This window comes from Cricetulus griseus, chromosome 2 (assembly GCF_003668045.3).
Source record: "Cricetulus griseus strain 17A/GY chromosome 2, alternate assembly CriGri-PICRH-1.0, whole genome shotgun sequence".
NCBI classification, from domain to species: Eukaryota; Metazoa; Chordata; class Mammalia; order Rodentia; family Cricetidae; genus Cricetulus; species Cricetulus griseus.
In genome coordinates this window covers 411,401,944-411,424,068 of record NC_048595.1, presented here as the reverse complement: position 1 = coordinate 411,424,068, position 22,125 = coordinate 411,401,944, and the positions used below count along the sequence as shown (strand labels likewise).

Below are 22,125 nucleotides of genomic sequence, written 5' to 3'. Positions count from 1 at the left end.
TCCTCAGTCTCCCAAACCTCCTTTCCTATTTTTAATGCCTCAGGCCTTCTTTGCTTTCACAATGTGACTGCTTTCCGCTCAGCTGTACCTTATGTCCAGAGTGGCATTCATACAGAAGCCAGCAGAAATCTTCTACTCCTGGGTCACGCCAAGCCTTGGTGCATTCCACCTTTAGAGGAACTCGACTTTGTCTTTTCTTATAGCCCAGGCAACTAAGATGCTGAAGAAAATTGCAAGCCTGTTGCTTCCAATTCTGGGAATTACTGATTCCTCGAGCTTCTGCTGGTCTGGGTTTTGTAGCTTCTGGGACTGACGCAACCCACTGAAACAAAATCCTGATGAGAGCCCCAACTCCTCATCCGCACTCCTTACTTTTGGTGGCACAATCTGTCTCATCTCTGCTGTTGTCCCCTGCCCGTGCTATATCTTAGTTGCTACCCAATGTTCCTGAAGTGTTGTGACATTTCCTAACTGCCCTCCCCACCCCGACTCCAGTGTTGTCCTTACAAGTCATCTGTATCACTGGAGATGTTCTCCGGGCACCAGCTCTGACTGTTTGTCTTTCTCTTGGTCAATCCCCTGAATCAAGTAAGATGTGATTGTACAGATTCAGGCATTATACTGGCCTGACTCTGCCACTTGGCAGAATGCACTTAGTCAGTACCCTGGTCAGCCCAGGTGCAAAGGATCCCTGTAAAAGAAAGAACTTAATTACACTCTCTTTCCCTCTCCCTTTACTGCTGTTTCCCTGGGGCAAACAGGAGTTTTCCTGTCTCCCTCTTCTCTTCTGTCCTGCTCTGTCTCTGTCTCTGTCTCTGTCTTTTAATCTCCTCCCCCAGCCCCCGCCGCAGCCCTGTTTCCCTTTCTAATAAAACTTTTCACTTAAGCTCTGTCTGCCTGGCATGTTTGTCCCTCCACCTCCGTCACCCTCACCTGCCATGGAATCCAACAAGGTCCCCCTTGAGCTTTATCATAATAGTGACATTACTTCAAGGCCCAAGTCAACCCCATCACCGTGTCATTCACCCTGTCAAGTCTTGGCTTCTCTCTGCCTTGTTTTCTCCACCTTTAAAATGTAGAAACCAAAAGTTACCACTGATCACCAGAGGCCTGCTGGGGTTCAAGAGTTAATGTCTGGGCCACATCTTGAGCTTGTTGGAAGAAAGGCGCTAGATAAATACAAAGTGTTGTTGTTATTATAGGGAAGAAAAAGTAAGTGTTAGCTCAGGGTCTGTAATTAGAAAACAAATATAGTGTCTGGTGGCTTTGATGATAGGATTTCTATGAAGATGTGGCATGCAGAAAGCCTGTTGAATGAAATGTTTAAGACAACGTTTTAACCAGCCTTGTCAAGAGTCCTTCAAGTTTCCACTCTCCATTTTTTCTCCCTTCTTCCGGCCCCTCCCCCTAGCTCTCCTCAGAGGTGAGGTAAGCTGTAGGAGGGCAAGCATTGGATGAACACCTCAGAAACTAGGGAACTAGTGAGTGAATTTAGTGTGTGCATGAATACATAACAGTTGTGAACAATGGGCTTACTGCCTTCTTGTTGAGGCCAGGTGCAAAGACACCAAACCGAGTGTCAAGAAGGGCTTCACTGAGCTTCCGCCCTGGATTCCTGTTGCTGTAGTCACAGGGCTGACACAGGACTTGTCCCACTGCTTGGAAAAGAAGGCTTGAGATTTTTTTCAAGAGACTCTTGGTTGGAAAGTGAGTAATGAAGGGAGTCATATGAGCGAATTTTCGTGTGATTATCTGCATATTTTCAGGCTACCCATAATGTTCTGAGAATTGAAATGGTTTAACAAAATCACTTCTTAGGGAGCTTTGCCTTGGGTGAAGCGGTTCAGATCTCATTGGTTCTTTCTGCTATCAATTAGCTTCCGGCTTTTTACCTGCATTTGTCTCCATGCCTACCCCCGTAAAACTGTTGTGATTATCATTCTTGTGGATATTTCTCCACTCTTGTGGCAAAAGCAGTCTTAACTGTGCAGTTAATTATCTCATGCTTGATCTGCTATTAACGAGGACTTTGAGGCTTCAGGCTAGTTCCTGGAGTCCTCATGCATCAGTTTCCTTTTTCTGGAAAAGAAGCCATTGAATAATGGAAGTGAATTAAGTTACCTTAAGTGAAATACTTAAATAACTGAAGATGTTTCTAGCCTTAAGTCCTTTGCTTTTGTCCCAACCTCAGTGATCCTGCTAAAGTGGCTTTTCCCAGTTTTGTCTGATATATTGTTCTTTTTTCTTATTCAAGTTTGAGTCTTCATTTTTACTGTGGGACTAATAAACTTGGTGCCATAATTCTCATATGAATGGAACTGCTAATCTTTAAGGCACAAAACATTTAAGCACATGCCTTTTTATTTCGTGGAAAACAAGTTTGCTAAGTGTGTTTTATTGCGTGGCTTTACCCTTATTGCTTTTATCTCATGAGTTTGTGTTTTGTTTTGTTTTGTGTGTTTTGTTTTTTAAGACAGGGTTTCTCTGTGTAGATTTGGAACGTGTCCTGGCACTGACCCTGTAGACCAGGCTGGCCTCAAACTCACAGAGATCCACCTGCCTCTGCTTCTGGAGTGCTGGGATTAAAGATGTGTGTTTCCACTACTAAATTATGAATTTGGGTTTTTCAGATAAAAATTTTTCTCTTATCTTTATGGATATATTAAAATAAAATATGTCAAACAGAAATATTTGCTTTTCACACTCATCATGTCAGTGGTAATAATTTGTCTCAGGCTCTCATTTGTCAGTGGCACTGAGCAGTGCTAGAGTTTCTGCGGTGGGTGGATGAGGGCTGGGCAGAGAGAGGGAAAGGTGTTTGTGGGGAATAAGAAAAGGTCTCTCAGTTTCTTGGAATACCAAGGGGGTGTTTACTGCTTTCAGAGGTGTTACAGCTTAATTAGTGTTTATTGAATATATTAGAGTTCGCTTTGATTCAAAATGCATGGATGGTACCTGAAAACACATTTATTGGCTCCTTTGCTCTGTGAAAACAGGCCTTAAAAAAAAAAATGTCAAATTCCATTTCCCCCAGAAGCAGATGTCCTGAGTATAAACTAAATTGGGATGGTCAGGACGTATTTGGGGGACTCACACTAATGCAGAGTAGAACCTGAAGGATACTTAACAGATCCCCACAATGACTTAAAGAAATCTCTGAGATAATAGGTGTGTCACTCAAGGGAGCAGGAGAGAAGACTGGGGGTTAAGGACACATTTGGAAAGTGCTTTGGGGATTTGGATTATGAAATACAGGGCTGGGCAGGTGGTGACTAGGACTCAGCCTTTGTCCCAATCCTAGGCAGGGACACCGCCTTCCTCTCTGTGTCCAGGGCTAGGATGGCTCCGCCCTCTCTTTGCTCCCTGTGTTCTAGGCCTGCCTGGAAGAGGCTCATCAGAGGTCCTGGTGGGGTAGGCCCCTCGGGGAGTTTGCTGTGGTCACCTCCCAAGTTCTCCAACTCCCTGACACATCTGCTTTCCCGAGTGACAAATTAAAATGTCTGAGGCGGCTGGAGCCGGCTGCCGCCAGCACACATGGCTAACATGTGGAGCTGTGGTCTTCCCGAGTTTTGGCGCATTCCATCCAGGACACAGGGACAGCAGTGTTTAGCAGTTGACACAAGAGGGGTTTCTGCTGCATGCCAGACAGCTAAAAAGCTGCAAGAAATCTTTTGTGGGTTCCCTGGACACTTTGAATTCTTCTAGCCAGCCTCACGGCTCTCCACTACTAGCACACTGCAGAGGGTTGCAATGTCCTTGTGGCACTGGGGTGAGCCTGTCTGATGAGGACAGGAGGGCCCAGGAAAACTCCAAGGGACAATAGATGCCAAGAATTCAAATGCTTCTCCAGCCTGGCTGTAAGGACAAAGTGGAACCAAGTACAGAGAGAAAGTGACGCGCAGCAACGGGACAAGCACAGAGACCCCAAGTGAATCTTAACTCTCTGCCCCCGACTCTGTGCTCCCCAGCCCCCTCTAGCCCTGCAGGGTTTGTGTTCAACATCAAATTAAGTGTTCATGACAGCTAACCACAAGTTATTAAATGTGATTCACGGCCACATTGCTGCGCCCTCACTGGTGGTACAGAGTAACCACTTAGACAAACCATTTGATTCATGGCGTTGATACAAAGAGTCTTTCAGAGCGAGAGGGGCCTTCTTCAGCCTTTAGCTGAAAATTGTTTTATTTCCGTTAGTCTCTTAAACAGGTCAGTGAGCTGAATTAAACCCCAAATCCTTTCTAACTGCTTAGCTGTGAAGTCTTTAAGATATTACAGAGCTTGTGCGAAGTGGCTGCGGATTGCCAAGTCAGCGGAAATTTAAGAAATCAGTGTCAAAAATGAACTCGTGTTTGACAAGTGAGACGAGCGATCGGCTGCCTGTGTGAAGGGGCCGCAATCTTTCAGTGTTTAATGCTCTTAATAATTCGGTTTCCTATCATAGACGGGCCTTATTATTTTTAGTGGCTCCTGCTGTGGTGGGAAAGCTGGTGACATAGTGGCTGTTGCTTTTCCTGTGTTTCAGTTCTCCTGCTTTGGGTCTGGAGGTGGCAGGGTAAAGACAGACCAGAGGCTGTGAGCCCCAGCCGCCTCATTTCCATTGTTTTTCTAGTTCAGCAGTTAGGGCCTCTGGGACGTGTGGGCTGGTCCTAGGGAGTGCCACTGCCCTCTCCTGGGAGGAGCACATCACTAAATTTGCTGTCTGGTTCTGCCTTGCTAAGCCAACTGGATGCATGCTTTTAGAAGACCCCAAAATAGGAAGCCGAGCAGTCTTAACTCGAAATGAGCTGGACTGGACCATGTGTTCTTTTGACAATGCCCTAGAAAGTTCCTGATAAAAGTATAGTGTGGCCTTCGGTCTCTGCTGAGCAGTGGGGTGCGGAGGCTTGCCATCTGTTTATAATTGGCATCCAGATCTGATATATTGTAGAGGGATCGGAGCTTATTGAATTTAAAAGGGGGTACCAAGTTTGTGTGGGATAAATTCAGATCTAACTTGTCATCTCTCTGCCAAGAGCATGTAATTCATTTTCTTATTACCAACATAGTCTATTAGAAAATAAGTTAGCTATGTAACAAATTGAAGCCTAAGAAAATATCCATATTAGGAAACCTAGTTTGACGATTAAATTAAGCGAGGATTACTTTGGCGTGAATAATTCCACAATCTGCTTTTCTGTCCTGAAAAATGAGTTTAGCAAGGCGTGGCTGTGCGTGTAATATTTAACAGCCCTATTTTCAGGGCTTTGGGTTCTGAGTTCCCACTCATGGGCCTTCAATGTCATCCATGACCTAATGTCACCCTTGCTGTCACTTATGAAACTTATAAAATTGCTTTACTGGAGGACAAGATCCAGTTTATTAGGACATTGACTTTTTCGTTCATGTATTTATCCCTTGTACCTGCTGCCCCTTCAGTAAAACGGTGCTTTAGAGCAAATCACAGCATTTGGTGGGCTGGCAAGTTGTCTGAGGGGTAAGAGAGCTTGCCAGGCAAGCTCAGTGATCTGAGTTTGATCCCTAAACCTGCAATGGAAAGAGAGAACTGACTTCTGAAAGGTGTCCTTTGACCTCCACATGGTGACGTGCAAAGCACACATGCAGGTGCATGCCAGTAATAGTGACAACAAATAAAACATCTTAAAAAGCAATTGGTGAGTAGGATTTCACTCAAGTAATTAAAGAAACACAAGACTGGTGAGATGGCTCAGTAGTTAAAGAGGGTGTACTACTTTTACAGAGAACGCAAAGTTCTAGTCCAATACCAATGGGCAGCTCACAACTTCCTAGAACTCTAGCTCCAGGGAATCTGAAATCTCTGGCCTTTTCATGCACCTGCACTCATGTGTACACAAGACAACACACACACACACACACACACACACACACACACACACACACACACAATTTAAAAATAATAAAAAACCCTCTTTCTAAAGTACAATAAATAAATAAAGCACAGTTTACAGAGATACACAGAGTTTTCTGTTTTCCTGAGGAGCAAGCTGGTAAACTGTTTTGATTCTGTTATTATTTTAAAAATCTAAATGAACCATCCCACTCTTTTCCCTTTTAGATACAATGACGAAAATGCTTAACACTGAACCAATATGTTGCTAGTTCAGGCATTCTTTTTAAAAGTTCTTGCAATTAGCATACATTTGCCCAGAATATATGTGCAAAGGTTTGTTGTTTCAGCTAATACTTACCTTTTTGTTATAGCAAAAGGCAAAGCTTAGATAATAGAAGGTTTAGGTCATGATTGATCAGTGTTTTGATATAGCTTAAAGGGAATTCATGCTTCCTTCAAGAGTTAAGGTGGCTGTTACTCAGAAAATAGTGTCAGTAACAGTCATAAGAAAGTGGCTGAAAGATGGGTACTCTGGGACATTTTCTTTACTTGGAAGTATGTTAAGATGGTGTGTCTCTCTTTTGCCTGATCTTGGGATCCTTTTCCTCCTACTGGGTTGCCTCATCCAGATTTGACATGAGAGTTTGTACCTGGTCTTATTGTAACTTGTTATGTCATATTCAGTTGCTGTCCCTGGAGGCTCACTCTGGTTTGAAGGGAAGCAAAGGAGGAGAGGATACAACATACATCTGGAGGGGACTGGGGCTAGGGGAGGGAAAGAAACTGCAGCTGGGATGTAATGTATGAGAAAAGAATTTAAAAAAAATAGAGAGAAAAAGAAAAGATGATGGATCCTATGGCTTTCTTTCAACTGATAACTTGTTGTAACTCCAAAATACTGGATCAGTGTAATTTTTTTCCATCATCTCTTAAACAGCTGGATTGAGGAAATTTAAAGTTCACCTGAAACAATTTGCAACATGACATTAGAGCCTCAGAATCCATAATCACCCTCCAAAACACAAGTAAAGTGAGGATATTAAAGGAGGAAGAAATTTGCATGGATATGAAAAACATTTTTTAAAACTCTGTGTTGGAAGTTGCCTGACTTCATAGTATTTGGGGATTCATGGTGGCTCCACCTGAATATATACTTAGATTTTGGAAGTCAGTGCTTGTCTATGATTGCAACTGTATCACCTTCACAAACAGTACTCAATCTTAGTGTGTGCCATTTGCTCTGCTGGAGACCAGGGTTCAACAACAAGTATGGTAACTACCATCTCTTCTACCACTTTGGAGAATCTATGGGGGAAAGCAATTTCTGTAAAGTGTCATGAATATCATATATCCATTCCAACATTTTAAATAAGAGCATAGTATGGTCTACAAAGGAAAAGGGGCCATCTAGCTATTAATTTAAGACAGAGTAAGAACCACACAAATTCCCAACAAAGGATGTAAAATTTGGGAAGTAGCAGTAGGTGTGTAGGTAAAGGAAACCATATACAAAGCTGAGAAAAATGCACATGCGTTCAGGACAGTTCATGCAGAAGGAAGCAAAGTGGTACAAAATGAAGCTAGAACTGCAATAGCAGCTTGTTGAGCACACGCCACGGGCCAAGCATCTCACAGCAACCTTTTGAAGCAGGTGCTTGATGTCGAGACTTTAAAAATGAAGTTAAGCTTGCAAAATCACCCATGTCAGAAGTGAAGAGTCAGAATCCAAAGCTGGTAACCAGGTAGCCAGCCTCCATCTTTGCTTGCTCTGTGAGGTGGAGATGGACTACGCAGTTTGGGTGCTGTGTAGTGGTCTTCAGGCTAAGGGAAAAGGCAATCATCAAACCATTTCAGTGAGGAATGAAACATCAATTTGCCTTTCAGGTGACACATTTTTACATTAGTGTGAAAATCGGATTGGGAATAGGAAGATATTTGGCCAGAGGTGGTCACAGGATTGAGGGAGCAATTCTAGGAACCAGAACTGAGGTACGGGAGGAAAGATGGAGAGAAAGAAATATTTGAAAAGACATTTAGGAGGTAGAAGCATGACGGATTGGTGATTGACTAGTTGTGGAAGATCCAAAAGAGCCCTTGTGTTTCCAACCCAAGCAACCAGAGGCATGTTGGTGTTGTTGACCAAATTAGGGGCATAAGTAGTGAACTGGTTTCAAGATATGGAGCTCACAGTGGGACATTTTGAGTTGAAGAGCCCTCGAGACATGTGGACGGAAATGCTCAGTATGCAATGAGTCTCTGGAGAGAGGACTAGGTAACCTATGTTTTAAACACCTTTAGCACGTGATAACATGTGTGTGTGTGTGTGTGTGTGTGTGTGTGTGTGTGTGTGTGTGTGTGTGTACATGTGCACAAGCATAGACATTTGCATGTAGAGGCACAGGCCTGCCTCTCCCTTCCCTCCTCACCCCCTCACATCCATTCCTTGTGCCTGCTGCTATCTGTTTGGTTTTGTTCACCATTCTTGTCTCAGCTTTTATTCTCATGAGGAAACCAAGAGAGAAAGGAAGTGAGCTCCTATCTGCTCCTTCAGACTGGACTGTTTTTTTCTTCCTCTTCCTCCTCTCCCTCCTTTTCCTCTGGTAACCCTTCCTCATCACCACTCCCCCTCAGGATTCTAATTTCCACCTGAGTATAGTTTACCCACCCCTCTTTTAAATAGGAAAAAAGGAGACATCTTGACTCCTCCATGCTGTATCCGGCCACTCAGCACATCCTAGGATGGCCCTGGAAGGAGCTATAGAAGAAGGCCCATGGTTAAGTCACCCTTTTTCTCCTTTGTTTAAATCCTTTCCATATGCCATCGGATCAAGAAATGTCAAACCTTCTCTTCCTTAAAGAAACAAAGGAGTTTCTAGTAATTTTTAACAAAATCCCTGGGAAGGCAGGGAGGTATATAAAAGTATCAGGACCCTATATTATAGCCAAGCACTCTGAGGGCTGATGGTCTCAATGTCCCAATGGAACAGAGACAAAGCACTCAACAAAAAACAAATGAAGGACAGTGCATTTACAAGGTAGATCCTTTGGAGGTAACTGAATAAGGAACAGACAACACGGGGAATACTTAAAATGTTTAGACATTTACTCCAGGAAGTTGTATTAATATGGCATGTACTGGTTAGACCTCATCATAGTAACAAAGTACTGGCCATAAGCAACCCAAGAGAGGGAAGATTTCTTTGGGCTCATGATTTCAGAGATTCCAGACCATAGTCCTTGGCTCAGTTGCTTCTGGGCCTGTGACAACACAGAGCCTCACAGTGTTGGGAACATGTAGCAGAGAACACTCACCCCAAGATAGACAAGGTGCAGAAAGAGAGGAAGAGGCCAGGGACTAGATGTCATCTTCAGGAACACTGAACTACTTTCTCCAAAGATGCCCTGCGACCTAACCCTCCCACTTCCTCCCAACATGTGCTGACATCTGGATTCAAAGAGTTCAAACCCACAAGGTGAGGGGCATTTCCTGTTCTAATGACAGCACAGCACCAGGTAATGTAGGGAAGTGTCTGTTTTTCCACATCTTTGCCAACAGACTCTGCATCCACTCAGATATGTGTTCTAACTGATTGTACTGGGGGTAGGTAATCTCTTTGCTTTGTTTGCATTTTCACTACTGATAGGAGGAGAACTTCATGCTCCTTGGCTCTCTCCCTCACCCTCTTCTGCCCCCCCCCTTTTTTTTATGGTGGCATTAGGGTTTGACCCTAGGGACTCATACATTTTGGGCAGTCACTAAAACACTGAAGTACATGCCCAGCTTCCATTTTTTTTATTGACATGAAATTAAAGTTAAATAATTTGTTCAATATCACACTGCAGCTAACAGTAGAAAAATCAGACCCAAGATAAACACAAATCATCCACTCTTCAACCTCCTCTGTTTCCACCCTACTGGTCTCTATGATGTGGCATGTAAGACACTTCATAACCTGACCTTAACCAGTGTTCCATTTTATCTTGCCTCCATCCTGATGTATTACTTATTCAAAGTTGTCCTGAATAAATTGTGCCCTTTGAGGCTTTCTCACTCTGCATATTATTTTCTCCAGTGTTGCCAGCATTTTCGACTTGGTTAATTTAAGTTTACAGAGATTACACCCTGAAGAAAATTCTTCCACTCAGATTTACCTCTTAATTTCTTGAATTAGGTATCCAAGCCTTCAGTTCTTTTCTTATAAACCAATTAATATGTGGACTCTGTGGTCACGGCCAAATTACTTCCCAAATCCTATTCCCTATGTCATTGTAGTGAGGTCAGGACTTCATTTAGGACTGTGGAGACACAATCCCATCCACAGCAATATGGGATTTCTGGATGAATACTAAACTAAAGGTGGTATGCTTTCATTTTCAAAGAAGAAACAGTAAGGAAAGGATCAAAATTTAAAGAATGTATTAGCCTTCCACTATGCAATGTACAAGCAACTGGGCTAGACAGGTAATTAGAGGCTTTGAGGTCCTTCCTTCCCCTAAGCCACCTGCTTGGTGCTTCTCCACTAAAGAGGTGCACAAAAGCCAAGACATCCATTCCCCAAATTATCTGTGGAGGAAAAAAGTTGGATTTCATCCCAAATGCCTTAAAATTGAATTTTGTCATAAAAGAATATCCAAGTCCCTGAGTGCACTGACATACAAGGGGGTCCTTGTGGCCCTAGATATTCTGCAGAATGTATTCTCTTTGTAGTCCTTAACTTGTCCTCAGCTTTGGGGTTTCTAAGTCCTTTGTGGTGTTTCCAGACTCTCTGGGCTAGCCAGCTGTATCGGTTTCCTACTGTTGCATGCTTAGCAGCTTAAAGCAATATACAGTTTGATTTGCTTCTGGCTCTGAAGACCACAAGCCTGAGACCAAGAGGCCTGCAGCAGTCTGCTCCATTTGGAGGGGAGTATACCCTTGCTTTGTCAGCACATCGAGACCACCTGTGCTCTAGGGCTGGTGGCAGCTCCTCGAAGCAGAGCAGCTCCATACTGTGACCATACCTTCTATTCAGGACTCTCATCTCCCCACCCCCACCTTCACCCCTGCATCTCAAAAGGACCTCCATTTTCCATTAAACCCAGTAGGATACTCAATGTTCATCTCCTAGTCAGGAACTAATTGAACCAGGAAAGGTCCTTTCTCTGTGTTCATATGCTCTGGGGATTAGGGCATGGCCATTGCTGGGCAAGTCCTTACTCAGCATCTTGCCAATCTGTTGATCTGTTCCCGTGCTGCAGGGGCACTGTGCTGTGTGTGCATTGTACATACCACCTTGATTGACAACACTCTAATCCCTAGGAGGATGCTTGTCAACACACCTGCTCTACAGGTGAGGGAACTGAGGCACACAGCTGTGGATCACAGTTGTTTTTTAGGACACGAAGACATCCAAACCCTAACTGAAAGGCTGGTGGGCAGGCTCAGTGGGTTGAGGCACATGTTGTCAAGCCTGAGGACCCGAGTTTAATCCCAGGACCCTATGGTAGAAGGAGAAAACTGACTCACCTAAATAAAGAAATGGGGGACTGAAAAATCACACACACAAGACTTTACCTGAAGCATCTCCTATTGGTTACCCCAACAGCTGACGTTGCCCTTGTTCATTTGTTCTTACGCTGTGTGTATTTTTACAAAATGATTTTTTTTCTGAGAGTCTCCTCGGAGGGTGAGGGGGCACATTCTTGTCTCTCTTCCTTTACTAGATGCCTATTTTCTCCCAGTTCACTCCAGGCCTTCCAGATGACAACTATATTTAACACATTCATTCATAATAAAGCACCCAGGATTTAACCAGCCCCCCCACTCCCTTGAGATTTGCATAGTAAAGGAGGCCTGAGAGCAGGCTTGCTGATAAGCAATTAACAAGTAATTAACAAGTAATAATATGATTCACCCCTCAGTTACCAGACTTGGGAAGCTGAGAGGGGAAAATCTTGAGGTTCTCGAGGCAGAATCTTTTTCTGGAGCTCAGGCTAGCTCAGATTCACAGCCATCTTTTTCCTTAGCCTCATCAGAACAGGGTTTCGGATCCCAGCCTCACAAAAATAAATAAATAAATAAATAAATAAATAAATAAATAAATAAATATTTTTTTACACAAAATAAAAACTGTGCCAGAACTACAAAATCGACAGATATTAAGAATAGCAAGGACATGAGAAGGGAGAAAGCTGGGAAGACTTAAATCAGCTTCAGGTAGCAGACTACAACTGGGCATAAATGGCCTGGTGTTAACTTTTGCAGAGGAGTCAGAGCGCACAGCCTTCCTAGGTGGCCACCCAGCAGGTAGCTCCCTGAGTTGCATGCCTTCATTTCTTCACTCCTCTACTCTGTCCTGGATCAGATAGAGCCTGCACCATCAGGCTGAGCCATGGCAGATACTGGTTGGAGCTGAAAAGTGTTTTCTCCCTTCCCTAGACAAGGCATGCCTCTAACATTTGTAGCATGAAAGTCAGTTAGAGGCCCAAATCTGATTGAAACGTAGCTTAGCCAGTTGTTAAACACACACTATCTCCTGACCTCATCTCCATCACCTCTACTTACTAGAATTCATGCTCTCTGCGAATTCAAATCTAAACATGGTAATAAAGAGCAAGATAGGCCTACCTCCCGATCCTCCCTTGCTGTCCCGGTCTCTGATGAGGCCTGCCCTTTGGCCTGACAGTCACATGCTGCTTATGAGAGCTGATGCACACATAGCCCTATTGTAAGAAGTCAAGCCACATCCCTCTTCCTGCAAATATCTGCCCTTGCCATCTTTGGCTCTTGGGCTTCCTGACCTTTCAACTAGAGTAAAGCCCACTTGAGGAGAGAGCCACAGACCTGCACCATCCTTAAGAGTGCTTGGGATGTAGAGACAAAATCTAGTGTATCTAGATAGAATGAATACAGAGGCCTGAGCTCAGGAGCCTCCTTGTAGGCCCAGGATTCTTCATGGACAGAGGCTACCCAGCTGGAGGAGTGCCAGGAGAGGCTGTAAGGCTTTTAAGTACAGTCCCAGAGCTTGTCCCAGAAGCCATACTGTCCCTAGCTTTCTGCCTCGGGTGGCATCTGCTGAGTCACTGTCACTATGAACTCCTGCTTCACTTCTACCTCTGTCCCTGTCATTTGTGGCTTCACCCTGCAGCTCATCTCTGGGTTTCCTGGGTGCCTGGGTGTCTTGATCTCCCAGCACTGGCACAACCAGTTCTCCATGCGGAACTCCTTTTGTCTCATATGGTCAAAAAGCTTTCTACTCTTCGGGTCAGATTTTGTTAGGTCAGCAACTCATTAGGGACTTTTGCTTACAGGCGTTTGAGAAAGGGGTAGCCTCGGCTACTTTCCTCCTTCTGCCCACATCCAACTTCTCCCCTTCCCCCTTTCTAGCCTCTTCACTTCCAGTTCCCCACCCCCACCATGAAGGACCTTGTGATGGTGCTGAGAACATCCCTATAAGGGGTGCCAATTTCATGTCATTGGTAGGGACTCTCCAAAGATGTCGCTGAAAGGAAGGGAGTAAGCTTGCCTGCAGAGGCAGCCATCTGAGATCTCCAGCACCGAGCATTCCAGTGTGATCACTCCAGCTCTCCCCGAAGCCGACCTCGATAATTATTTATAAAGTCGAGTCTACGCACACACTACCCTTCTGCAGGGCTTTATGAAAACCAGGCTTCATGCAGTGTTCTAAGTTTTGATGCATCAAAAAGAAGTTTAAATATTTTCCTTTAATGTGGAAATATTTTTAGATGATGAAGATGATTAAGTGTTGAAAATGTAGCGATCTGTTTGGCACTGAGAGAAAAGAAATATGAAGAATTTTTAATAAAAATCTGACCACAATGGTGTTGGAACACAATCTGTCTGAAATATAAGACAGATACTTTATCCCCCGGGTGAAGCTGACTTTACTAATAGTTTTGGACAGTTACAGGTGTAATTTTAGCTACCAGAGGGAGCACCAATTATTATAAAAACACAAGCGAAACAATGGGAAAAACAATTAAAGTTTTAAAAGAAAAAGTGAATATAGAGTGAACAGAGCTAATACAGAGCACATTTGTGCAGTTCTGAAAGAACAATGTATGTGAACCCAAGCTGTTATGAAAACCAGAATCCCCGGCTGGGCTTTTCTTGTCCAGAGTGGAAAAGACCGTTAGTGCCTTGTTGTTTGTTTACTCGGCCACTGACAAAATTATCTTTGATATGCTGGTTTTTGCATAATTAAACCATTTAAGAAACACCACAAAATAAAAACAGAGATTGAGGGATAAGGGGCGGAAGGGAGGGAAGAAAGAAAGAATGGGAAAGGAAAAGAAGACAAATAAGAAAAAAGGAAAGAGGAAAGTTGATGGATAAATACTTATTTCAGAAGTGGTGCACGCTCATCACACCCTTGTTTCTCTGTGGCAATGAGGCCATCTCTCTTTTTTGCCTATGTGGCTTTAATTTACCATTGTAAAATGTAGCCTGTGTGGGGAAAATATGTGGAGAGAAGGCTCTTGGGTATTTTTTTTTATTTGAAAAAAAAAAAAAAAAGATCAGTGCCATTAGTCCATGAGCAATCCTAAAATAACAAAGCAGCTCTGTGTGTGTGTGTGTGTGTGTGTGTGTGTGTGTGTGTGTGTGTGTGTGTGTGTGTGTGTGTGGAAAACTTTGGGTAGGGAAACAGATTTAAGTTTCAAGTTTCCAAGGATCTATTTAAATGACAGCAAGGAAAAAAATATTGAAAAAGTGATGAAAAATATCCCAGCAGGATCCTTTCAGAAAGCCAGATAACTTCCGGTGGTTTAACTTGTGCAGTGTAATTTCTACAGCCTTTGAAATATGTGGGCGCCCTCACTGCTATTTATGTTCCCAATACTCGGAATCCAATCCTCCATTAGGGTGCTAAGAAGACAGGAGCTTCCAGAAGCCTTTGGTAATTGCCCCATTCCTTACTCAAAAACAATGACAGGGAGTCATCAACTCTTTCCCTAAGTAACACTGGCATGTGGTGGGAACCAGGCACAGGAAGCGGCCAGAGTGTCAACTAGGAAGGTATCTGCACACTGGTTAGCAGTGCGCATGCCTGAGAAGCCTCGCGTACAGCCATCTCCAGTGTGCTGAGGAAGCTGTCTCTCCACAGGCAGGCTTTGACCTGACCACTCTAAAGAGGACGTGACCTTTCACCTGCAGTCTGGAGTGAGACAAGGACACACTCGGCCACTCTAGCATTCTAACAGAGTGGCTTTTCCTCAGAGGAAAAAAAAAAGAAAGAAAGAACACTTTTCACATAAAGATGATCTTCTATAATGTGAGCTATTTTATCCCTCGCCAGTGACAAGATGAACTCAGCCAGCTGTCCCTAATAATTCAATTCTTTCTCACAAGGTTGCTATGGCGTTTGCAGCAGCTACCTCACTAAAAGCACCCTGTTCATATCCTTTAGGATTTTGTTTTGTTTTGTTTGTTTGTGAGATTGTGCAATGTAATTACAATGTTTCTCCCTTCCCTTTCCTCTCTCCAAACCCTCCCACACTTCCCTCCCCCCCTCTCCTTCCAATGCAAGGTCTCTCTTTTCATTAATTGTTATTGTATGCATATATGTATTTGTATATACACCTATATTCCTAATTATGAATTCCAGATGCATGTACTGGGTCCTTCTGTGCATGTTAGCTTAAAGAAATGTATATTCCCAACACGCCTGGTGATTCTTCTGAGAGTTCTATTTGAAAATGACAGGGGCTAGTCCTCCATTTTACAGATGGTGTAGCTTGGGATTTCCCAAGATAACCTGAGCTACCCACTCAAAACACTGCCATTCAATTCTAAGGATTTAGACTTGACCCATTTGCTCTCTTGATTCCACTTTTAAAGCTACAATATTAGCAGAGAGGGGCTCTGTGTGTGTGTGTGTGTGTGTGTGTGTGTACGCTCATGTGCGTGCAGCTGTGTACATGCTCGTGTGCGTGCACCTGTGTACAGGGAGGGATTAGCTTATTGTTTATTTTAAAATAGAATTAAAGATCTGCAACATAGTAAAACAAGTATATACCCCTTTATTATCGCCTCTCACTTGCGTCCTGCTTCAAACTAGGTAGACCCACCTGGGGAAGGCAGGGAGGAAGCTCTGTTACATTCTTCTCTACTACTCCTCAGTTTAGTGTTTTCTTTGAAGTAGACGCTAATAATTAGGAGAACAGATGCATATATATATATATATATATATATATATATTATATCTTAATCCTGGGCTCTTACAGATGTGTGTTTTCTAATGACTTTCATTTTATCAAGTGGGATAATGATGCTCTCCTCAGTAGACATTCCCATCTGGGATATAGGTGGTATCTGGGCCTTTCACCTTGGATGCTCAGGGTGCCTCCTGGTGTATCATGCTAAGTGACTTGTGCTGGAAAGACAGCTCCCACATGATTCACTGGAAGTTCTGTCTGCACACAGCCTCAGCCCCTTTAATCCTTATGAAGATCCGGGAAATAATGCAGCTCAAATAAAAGCCTGCAACCCCAATACCTCCAGCCTGAGGACACAGAGCAACCTCTAGAAGAGGGAGTAAGACCTAGGGAGGTGTCCCTTTAAAGATCTTTACTCTGAGCTCATAGATCAGTTTGGTCCTTTTCTAAGTGTCAACTGAGGAAGGAACCTGACTTGGTCTCATTGGGGACCTAGACAAACTGAATGTCTGTATGAAATGACAGATCTCCATGTCCTCCTTTATTAGCCTCTATCCTTTGTGAGACCCAAGTGACTCTGGCTTCCAGAATCATCTACCCTCATGTGTCTCATTGGGAAATCCCACTGTTTTCCTGCCAAAGGCTTTGTTACCTAGGTTTCATTTGTGTTTGGAATGCAAAGTATAGTTAACTTGCTTCTGTGGCCTTTTTAGAGAGATATGTAAAACCAAAGTTAGAGCAATGGAAAACAAACATTAGAGGAAGCACATAATTAGGGGATGCAAACTCAAACTTGGGGAGGCTGATTTCATAAAGGGGGACTGTGTGTGGCCATAGAAGACGATAGAGGGTGTGCATGGCCAGTCTGCTCCCCCAAAGCCTCCCACCGAAGTGGAATCCAGGGAGCTAGCAGCTTAAATGAAACCTGAAAACTGGTTTAAAACAAAAAGTCCACAGCCTAGTCAGATCTAAGAATTAAGACTGTAGCTATTTCTTAATTGCTAATATTCTTGTTATCTTTAAAAAATGGGTGCAGTTTTGCATGAAACACCTTAGACTGTTTTTATTCTTCACTTATTTACTTAAAAATTAGCTTACATGGTATTAGGTTTTATTATGGCATTTCAAACAAAACTTTGTGTTGATTCTCTTCCCCCCAGATTCTCCCTGCGTCTGCCCACTCTTTACTCTTCCACCATCCTCATGGCTTTCTTCCCACATTCATGTTGAATTTATCCTATTGTCTCCTCCTTTCTCAAAACTCTTCCCCACATCATGACCTCCTCAGGAGCTTCATAGCCTAGACCCACAAGAGAGATCACAAGCAGGGACCCACAAGTGACAGAGAATGGGGGGAAACACCTTGAACTCTTCTTATTCACTCAAAGGAAATACGACTTGAATACTCACTCTACCAGAGTCAGATACATGACCGTCTCTGAAGACCAGGCTGCATAAAGTTACCCACTATGGGTATGCCGGGTATGCTAAGTCACTCCTTGGGAATGTGTCACCGTGGGTCGACATGAAGATGTTTTCTGCAGTGAGAACTGCATTGTGGTAGAGCCACAGGGAAGAGTGAGAGTGGGGAGCATGGAGTGAGGTCCCTCTGAAAGAGGAGAGATGAGAAAATTTAATAAAACTAAATGCACCTACTCCCCAAAACATCAGACCATGCTATTTTTTCAGAGGAGAGATAAAAGAAATAAAATTCTCATAAAAACCAGTATGGTGCTGGGTTGAGGCGGGTGGGGGAGCCGATACGATGGTTGAGGAAAGTTACTGCCATGACACTGGGTGGGTTTCTTTTCTCTTCTTCTAGGTGCAAAGGCAGCAGTCATTTGAATGCCGTCGAACAGCTTTTCAGCTCACACAAAAGAGCAGACGGTTCCACTTACTTCTGAAATTAGATGCAATCATATCTGTGAATCACGAGCAGCAAACCACCGTAATCTGCATTACAATACATTATCCTGCCACGCTCCCTAACTGCAGTCTACCGCAGCAACAGAAACACTTTGCGGTGACCTGCACGGCTCTGGCAGAAGCGCCAAGCCACGCTAAGGCAGCAAAAGCGACAAAAAGGAACTGCTTTCTGCTGTGAAAAAAGAGCAAATTACAACAGGAGTCAAGTCTCTGCTAATGCAAGACTAGTGTCTTCTTGTTCACAGTTTGCATAATTAGATATCCTGAATAGGGTTTTTTATTGTTCTAAAAATACTCCTGCTTTGTTTAAATCAGCTATTTCCTTAACAGCATGACTTTGGTACCAGAATTAGTGAGGTAGTTAGGGCGGCAGCGCAGATAAGGTACTTTTAGTTAACATTTAGAGTGGGGAATCTCTTTATGCTTCGTTTCCTTCCTCCCTCGTAGCAATTGCCCACTGAAAGGCAGTGTGAATCCGGTGGAGGGTGGAGCTGCTGGGGACCCCAGCATCCTAGGACTGCTCATATCAACTTTTATAACTTTTTTTTTTTCATTCAGAGCCATTGCAAACATTTCACCAACTAAAGTCCTTAGTACACCGGGGCCCACAGTAGGGGTACCTAAAGTCCAAAAGACAGCATTATGGTTCAGGTCTAACAGAAACAGAGAAAACACTTTGGCCTTAGTGGTTAGAGTCATGCCACGTTTTCTGCCCTAATGATGTGGTATGCAGAGGGACAAGGCCCTAAACACTTTAATGTGTGCCTTCTCCCTTCACTCCTTACTGTTTGTTGTAATGGGCCTCTTTCCCTTGGGGGGAAGACAGGCACCAGTGTCTTCCAGGAACTAGTTTTCTATTTTCTTTCTTTCTTTTGTTTTTTGAGATAGGGTTTCTCTGTATTGCTTTGGAGCCTGTCCTGGAACTCTCTCTGTAGACCAGGCTGGCTTCGAACTCACAGAGATCCGTTTGCCTCTGCCTCCCGAGTGCTGGGATTAAAGGTGTGCAACACCAACGCCTGGCTCAGGGACTACTTTTCTTTTTAACAACATCTATAGTCCGTGTGTGTGTGTGTGTGTGTGTGTGTGTGTGTGTGTGTGTGTGTGTGTGTGTGTGTTGTAAGTCTGACAAACTGAAGCTGTGGGGTTAATTGACAATGACCAATCCTCCTGTCCTCCTGTCTATCTTAAGATCAAACACCAAGACCAAAAATGTGGACTGAGTTTTTCTCTCTCTGGAAGTCCAGGACTAGATGGAAAGCACTGTGGGCTGGTAGACTCCTAGCAGCATCAGGCTTTTTCTCAAAGGCTATAGTAGCTTTGAGTCAGTCTCTAGCACAGACATGCAGAGCATCTCTCTTGGCCGCTCAGGATGCCCTGACATATACTTGGCAGAACATCCCTGAGGGCCTGTAGTGCATGCTTGGCCTTTGCCATCCGTAAACTGCATTAAAATATCTATAAATTTTAGGAAATAGCACCAAAGCTTTTACTTTCGTTTCACACTGTCTATGCACTGTCTAAAATGTTTTTCCTCTGATTCTTGTATTTATTCTGAAGTTTGTACTGTTGCATGTATTTCAGATCTAGGTATCATTCTTTCTTTCCCTCTGAGAACTAATAATGAAAGTGTGCTAATGATATACAGTGACTACTTAGTAAAAGTTAGCTCTCGCGATCTCCTGGATGTGATTTTCTGTCAACTGAAATTAAGAGTTTCAGAAGGTTGCCTGACCCATTCCTTTTACTCCATGAGGTCATAGGAACAAGAGGCTACCATCCTGGGTTAGGTCCTCCATGTATCTCTGATAGATAGAAGTGCTGGGAACTAGTGCCATGGTATTGAATCAGCAAAAGGACTGAGCATCCACTGGAAATACACTTAGCATTCATGAGATCCTGGGTTCAGTTGCCAGCACTGGAAACAATGGAAAGGCAGGGTAGAGGAAGAAGTAGAGGGAGAGAGCCAGGGACAGGGATTTCCATCTTTACTTCTCACCCAGTTAGAACTTTTTTTTTTTGACTATTATCTTTTTTTTTTCTTCTTTTTTTATTTATTAGTTCAAGTTAGGGAACAAGCTTGTTTCAAATGTAAGTCCCTTCTTCCTCTTCCTCCCCTCACCCCCATCCCTCCTCCCCTACCCCCAACCTACCCCCTCATCCCATCCACCCACCACTCCCCAGGCAGAGTAGGGCCCTCAATGGGGGCTCTGCAGTGTCCACCACATCTTCCTGTGCTGGGCCTGGGCCCTTCCCCATGTGTCCAGGGCCAGAGTGTATCCCTTCATGTGGGATGGGCTCTCAAAGTCCCTTCTTGCACCAGGGAAAAATACTAATCCACAAAAATATGGAACGCTTCACGAATTTGCGTGTCATCCTTGAGCAGGGGCCATGCTAATCTTCTCTGTATCGTTCCAATTTTAGTATATGTGCTGCCAAAGCGAGCACCCCAGTTAGAACTTTACAGCCACAATTCCATCTAAATTCAGAGCGAGCTGTCTTATTAATACTCAAGGGAGTAAAGTTTGCAAATTCACTGCCACACAGGAACCTCTATTTTATCTTAAGCTTTTCTTTTGCTGGATATAGAAAACTGGGTTCCAGAAAGCAGATATTCATACTTATATTTACACTACCCAATCATCTTTCATCTTCCCTTATAGACATGGACTACTTCTGTAATCTAATCTCAGCAAAAAAATGCAGAATCACTTTCCCATATTCCTCTCTGGGTAAATTTATGATCCATTTCATTTTTCTTGAGATGCATTGACCAGAGCTTTATGTAGCAACACAGGTGGGAATAAATCCTGTCATAAGAGGAACCTGACACTTGCTTGCAGCTTCCAGCATGCCCCAGCTCTTGGCTTCTTAAATCTAAATAAAGGTGTTTTTCATGCTTCCAATAAGACACTTTAAAAACAAAAAATCCTCAACCTTCAAACCTCTACAGATAAAGGTATTCATGGCCTCATATTAATATTCTCCATTGAGATAACCGAGTACTCTGTGTTTTAATTGTAACATGAGATACATAGTAATTTAGCTATTGCAAATTATTTCAAGAGACATTTAAAATTTTGTTGAAAACTCGACATAGGATCTTCCAAAGTGTTAGATGCTGTTGAAGCATGAATTCTGACATGCTTTAATTGTATGTAAGCCCTAAGATAAGTTTTGAGCATATTACAAAGTGCCCTATGACCCCCGCTTTCTCGTTCAAGGCCTGACACATCTGTTCTTGATTTCTTGGGCAGGAAAGGTGACAGCAATCCCAGCAGAGGCGGGGCATGGGCTTGCAGACTAGGGTAATTCTGTAGCAGTGTGTTCAAGGAGAAGAACGTAAAGTTCTATCAAGCAAGCAGAGATGTGGTGTCCTCTCCCCCCGCCTTCCTCCAAGGCCACCCTACATTTCCCATGTTGATTATAAGTGAAGCTTTGACAAGGGGGCATTCTGGGTATCAGACAACCACATTATAATTCTACTGAAAAGTCTTCTTATTGTTTCTAAATTGCTGGTTATAGTGAGCAACCCTTGTGACTTGGGAAGGGGGTGGATTTTGAACAAACACATTTAGCCTTAAAGCTTCGCTCAGTGAACGCTGAAGAGTGGCAGACCGAGATCACTGGCATACCTTAATATGCAAAGTGGCTTTGGCTTCCTAAGCAGACCCGTTAAGTTGCTGAATGGTAATTAAAGAGCCTCCTAGGGTACCCATTGAGGATGGCAGTGATGGGCACACTGAGTTCTCACATAAAGGACACTATCATGCCTATATCAGAGCCTGACAAGCCAACAGAAACCATCTCTTCCTTATCTATTATGTTTTCCTGACCTACAGGATATATGCTATATGGTACAGTTAAGTTGCTAGGGTCCCTGTTATGGTGAATTTCCTGGGAATGATCTATATTCTACTGTAAAAACAATAAGACAATGAAATAAATACATACTCATCATGCTGTGCCTACCCTGGGAGAGCTAAGTAAATGTGATGCAATTCACACACTTTGGAATGTTAAGGAAGGTTTAAAAATCCCCCCAACTCTGGGTTCTATGTGTGCCGCCTGATAGTGCTGTATTCCAAGTGAGTCTGTGCAATCAACACATCACTTATTTTCTCCAATTTACTTGGCTGGTTCCAAGACCTTCTTTAATTCCTCTGAATTCTTGAATTCTGTTTATTGAAGTGTAGACA

The 22,125-nt window shown here is 43.4% G+C and overlaps 1 non-coding gene across 1 annotated transcript; it reads right to left on the bottom strand.

Annotated features, from left to right (window-relative positions):
• Window positions 1-20,267: 20,267 nt before the first annotated feature.
• LOC113833646 lies at window positions 20,268-20,374 on the bottom strand. The gene has a single exon (XR_003481757.1). It is a non-coding gene; the product is annotated as a U6 spliceosomal RNA (small nuclear RNA).
• Window positions 20,375-22,125: the final 1,751 nt, after the last annotated feature.